At 33.4% G+C, this 5,139-nt stretch overlaps 1 pseudogene; it reads right to left on the bottom strand.

Annotated features, from left to right (window-relative positions):
* Positions 1 to 2,266: 2,266 nt before the first annotated feature.
* On the bottom strand, positions 2,267 to 3,010 carry LOC102739132 (small ribosomal subunit protein eS6 pseudogene; annotated as a pseudogene).
* Between the last annotated feature and the right edge of the window lie 2,129 nt (positions 3,011 to 5,139).

Genomic DNA, 5,139 nt, shown 5'->3' with positions numbered 1-5,139 from the left:
CTGAAGGGGAGTACCCTGCTCAGATTTTGGGAAAAATCTCTATAGTTTTTCAGTAAGACCCTTTACAACCTGCTAAGTTAAACATTACCATATTAATTTACTCTAGATAGAAAAAAAAATTGCAAAGCTAATATTCAGCATCTTCTTTTTTGAATGTTTTCCATACTAATTTTAATTAAAATGTTTGTAATTATTATCATTGTGAGCTATAGTTTAGAAATTACTTCTAAATTTAGATCATACATTGCCCATAAGAATATGTTTTATATTATTATGAATCTCATGAATGAATAGAAATGTATTTTAGTTAAAATTCCAAATCTTGGGTAATAGAGAATATTAAAATATCATGATCAAATTTATATTCTAAAGCCAAGTTTTCATGATTCTTTGGAATAATATTATGTTTTCAAGTGAATTAATTATAGTTGCATTAAAAGAACAATGTGTTATTTTGTTTTTTAATTGCCATAAAAAGAATTTTACTATTCTCAAGTTTAGCTGGCTGAAAAAAATAAGTCATTTAGTTGTGGATTAATCAGTAGAAGATTTGAAGTTTTGAACCACCTCTTTTTTTTTTTTTTTAAGATTTTATTTATTTATTTGAGACAGAGAGAATGAGATAGAGAGAGCATGAGAGGGGGGAGGGTCAGAGGGAGAAGCAGGCTCCCCGCTGAGCAGGGAGCCCGATGCGAGACTCGATCCAGGGACTCCGGGATCATGACCTGAGCCGAAGGCAGTCGCTTAACCAACTGAGCCACCCAGGCGCCCCAAACCACCTCTTTTTTGTGTTGTTTTTCCTGTAGTTACTGAACTTAGAAAGTGGAAGTATATTTTGTCTGGTGCTAGATGTAGGAATGGATGAAGGAAGGGTATCATAAGAGGCAGAGATAATATTTTTGCCATATTGAGATTACATGCAAAGGGAAAAGCAAATATTACATATATAATTTTTTTCAAACTATGCCTATTTTTTTTGTCCAAATAAAACCTAAAAATAGCAGCCTTATGATTTTATTGAAATAAATTTGCTTTTGAGTGCATCCTCAGGACATAGCCACTTTTTTCTTCTATGTCATGTTTTTTAGGAAATAATAATAGCTAATATTTATTGAATGGCTACTACGTCTCAGGCATTTTCTTAAGCTTTTCACGTAGTTGAAAACATTTAAACCACATGACAGTTCAATGGAAGTGATTTATTTCCCCAGTTTTCTCGTGGGGGTAGTAAATACCTTTCTTTTGATCACACTGATAGCATGGCAGAGTGAAGTTAGGAGTTAATATCAGGAATTTCAAAGCCAAAGGGTTAATGAACACCTACAACAAGATACTTTGAAGCGTTAAGATGAATTTTTCTATTGTCAATCCTCTTTTATAACTTTTCTTTAATATCTTTTATGAATATAAATTTATTTTAAAATGTGCATTTCTCTGAGAACCTTCAAACATTTACTTAGTATTCTACTTTGAAGCCAGCCATTTAATCATGATATCATATTTTGAAATATTATAATTATTTCTGGCACATTTAAAAAATTTCTATTTTATTCAGTTACTTTACTTCCCAAATAACGCCAGACTGCATTGTCCTTGTACGAATTTGAACATTGAAATTAAGACTAACATCCACCTTGAACAGGTTCCCAGGTTCAAATAATCAGTTTTACATTTTTTATTTCAATTTCTTTCTTTCTTCTGATTTCTCAATTTTTATAGGCGCCATGAAAATATATATTAGTGTTTGTGCATATGTATGTTCATACATGGTGTTATACTCTAAATATGTGTCTGGAATTTAATTTGTCCTATTTGTTGTTTTACAACATTAAGATAATCCTTTCTAGCCCATATATTCTGGTATAGTTTTTCATTGCTATATTGTATTCCATTATACAGTTTACTTTTTCAATCCCCCAATTGCTCTTTTTTTTTTCCTCTGCCACAAACAATGCTGTAGTGTTTTCTTATGCATGCATGCTTACTTGGTTAACTCATGTAAGTTAAATACTAAGAAGTGGCATTGCTGTCTTATGGGATTTTTTTTTATGGTTGAGGGTAAATTGCACTCAATGTTACTGTGACAATTATTGTTCACACCAGATATTAATATTTAATTGTTTTCCAAACTTTTGAATGTGATACTAATTATAATTTGAAGGGTATAAATTTTTCTTCGTTTTGTATATGTTTGTATTTTTCAATTAAATGGCATAGGCTTTTTTGCTTCTGTCTGATTTTATTTATTTGTTACCCTTAGAAAATCTCATTTTTGACTGGGCTCAGACTCAGAGGTGGAAGCTCTCAGAGAGGAAAGCCTCTGTCTCTTGGTGATCTGTTCTGGTGTTTTTCTTTGGCCTCCGTCATTCTCTTGGCCCAAAGTCTAGCATATTCTGCAGCTTCTTCCTTATTTTTCTTAGTACACTGTTTTTTCAGAGCAACACACCATCGTTTTTATTGGAGGACAGGTGGAGTAACAAGATGCTGAATCTTGGACTCTTTGGTTCTAGGTTTCTTACCTTCTTTGTTTAGGAGCTTCCTCACAACATATGAGCAGACATTATCTTCTTTACAGAGACTGAAAAGTTTGTGGATTCTGCTAACTCTTTGGGGCCCCAAGCGATGAGGCACAGTAGTATCAATGAATCCAGGAATATCCTTCTCCCCTTTCTTTACAATGACCAGGTTGAGAAAACTGAGAATAGCATCCACAATGAAACCCCGAGTAGATTTGTGCTTTCTTTCTCCAGTCCTCTTTGGTCTGTAGCAGGTGTGCCCCTTACTCAGCAGCAGGTAGACATGGCCATGGGTCATGGGAAAGCCTTGTTTGTCATTGCCACCCGTGATTTGGGCCATGTAACCATCCATTCTTCACGCACATCATCAGCAGCAACTTCTGTGGCCGTATGCTTCTCATAAAAGCTATGAATTTTGTGTTCATCATCCACTTCAGTGAGTTTCTGGCAGCTGGTAGCTGGGAAAGAGATGTTCAGCTTCATCCTAAAGCAACTACTGCCTCCAAGGCACCATGAAAAAGAGACATGCACGGGCTTCTTTTTAAATTTATTTTGAAACCAAGATGTGTTTATAAAAGCCACTCATTCATATATTTTGCTCAACTTCCTTTGGGAATGTTTTTCATTTCCTTTTTTGTTTTATAGAAGTATTTGATATATTCTGTATATGATTTTTATATATTTGTTGGACGTACTTTCTTCTAGGTTTTTAGTTATATTTATTCTATGTGTATAATATCTTTTAAAGTATAGAAGTATTGATTATTAGATTTGTTAGTTTTCTTTAGTCAAACTGATCAATTATTTTTTTATGTTTTTATGAGAGCAGGGATACTATCTCTCATGTTTACAAATTCCTACTATTTTTACTAGACCCCAGAACAGATTTAACATGGAAAAAGTATTCTCATGAATAAAATAATGTATACATTATCCTATCTTTTTATAGCTTTACATTTTTCAAACTTTTATGTTTTTAAGTTAATTTGATTTTATTTTTGCAAACAGTACAAAATAGGATCATTTTTCCCAATTAGATAGCCAACCTTCTCATATAATTTTATGAATAAAAAATCATTTCCCTACAGATTGATAATACCTTTACACACAATTTCATTTGTCAAAGAAAAATTACACTGTACAAGTTAAAGAAGCAAGGGAGGCTTTATCTGGAAAAGGGGGTGAGGGAATAGGGAGAGAAATTGGATCAAACCTCCATTGATACAAAAGGCAAAAGTTTTTAAGCACTGAGGTGAGCTAGTGGAAAAGAACTGGAAGACATTAGGGGAAAGAATGGCCAATGTAATTAGGCCAATATGTTTGCTAATTGGTGCTTATTGAAATAAGGCTCTTATCCTCCCACAGAGGCTGAGAGATAGGAGCTGTAGCTTTCTTGATGACTACATTTCAGAGGGATACTTCCCAGGTACTTGAGAAAGGCATTCCTTGGTTGTAACATTTGAGAAAACAAAACAAAACAACTGGGAGATGTTTATGTCTCAAGGAGCAGAGAAAGAATTTATAATTTTAAGTTTTCTAATGTAAATATTCTGAGAAAAGGGAGGTCAGGAGCCTAGAGTCAAGAAGAAATCTGCCTAAAGTTTAGCCAAGCTGAAGAGAATGTTGCAGCTGTCTTTGTCACATTATAAATTAAATCTCTTTCTGGACTTTATTCTGTCACGTTAATAAAAGTGTTCATTTCTGAACCACTTCTCATTTAATTGCTATTGCTTGCTGATGCTTTACTATCCAGACATTAGAAACTCCTTTTTGTTGTCTTCTTTTTATCAAACTTTTCTTGATTTTTTTTTTCGGCAATTTTCTTTTGACATGAATTTAATTCCAGCTTGTCAGGTTCTATGAAAGATTATGTTGAGCTATGCATTGGGTGTAAAGGACACTGATGCTTACCTATACAAATTCCATTCTTCTCTCATTCCTTGCTAAAAACCCACCATTTTGTTCAGTGCAATAATATACTCAGCTAAAAAGAAAAAGCAAAACATTTGTCAGTGTCAGATAAATGGTAGCCAGTGATTAGTAAATGAAATTCCACTGAAAACATCTGGGATAATTTTGTTTTCTTGATATGGGTTCTACTGCTTCCTCATCATTACTTCATTTTTTTTTCCTTGCTAGGAAGGCAGGAGAAAAGTTGATGTTGGAATGAACATCAGCAACCAGAGTGGAACCATCCAATGATTCACACCACTACATCTACACACATGTTCCCAGCTGTTAACCTAAAAATTATTCATGCTCCAATCAAAATCAAACTCTCCCATATGTACCCTAGATTCTAACCCCTTTCATCTGCATAAGGACATCCATGAAACAACACTGTTTCTCTCTACAATATTATAAGGTTAGTTTTTACTAAAAACAATATATTTTTCCCCAGCTACAGCTCTAATTATTTCTTTTCCCTTGAGCAAAACACAATTCAAAAAATTAAATAATTATATAATATTTAAAAGCATCAATTATTTTCCCATTCTTGCCTAACTCAACATCAATCTTTCTCACTCCACTACATTACAAAGACTATATGACTTATCAAAACACCAATTAATGCTACTAAAACCATAAGTCAATTCTTAATCTTCACTTTTTGCATGGTATC

This window comes from Leptonychotes weddellii, chromosome 3 (genome assembly GCF_054177405.1).
Source record: "Leptonychotes weddellii isolate Sample4059 chromosome 3, ASM5417740v2, whole genome shotgun sequence".
Classification (NCBI taxonomy): Eukaryota; Metazoa; Chordata; class Mammalia; order Carnivora; family Phocidae; genus Leptonychotes; species Leptonychotes weddellii.
This window is presented reverse-complemented; position numbering and strand designations above follow the sequence as displayed.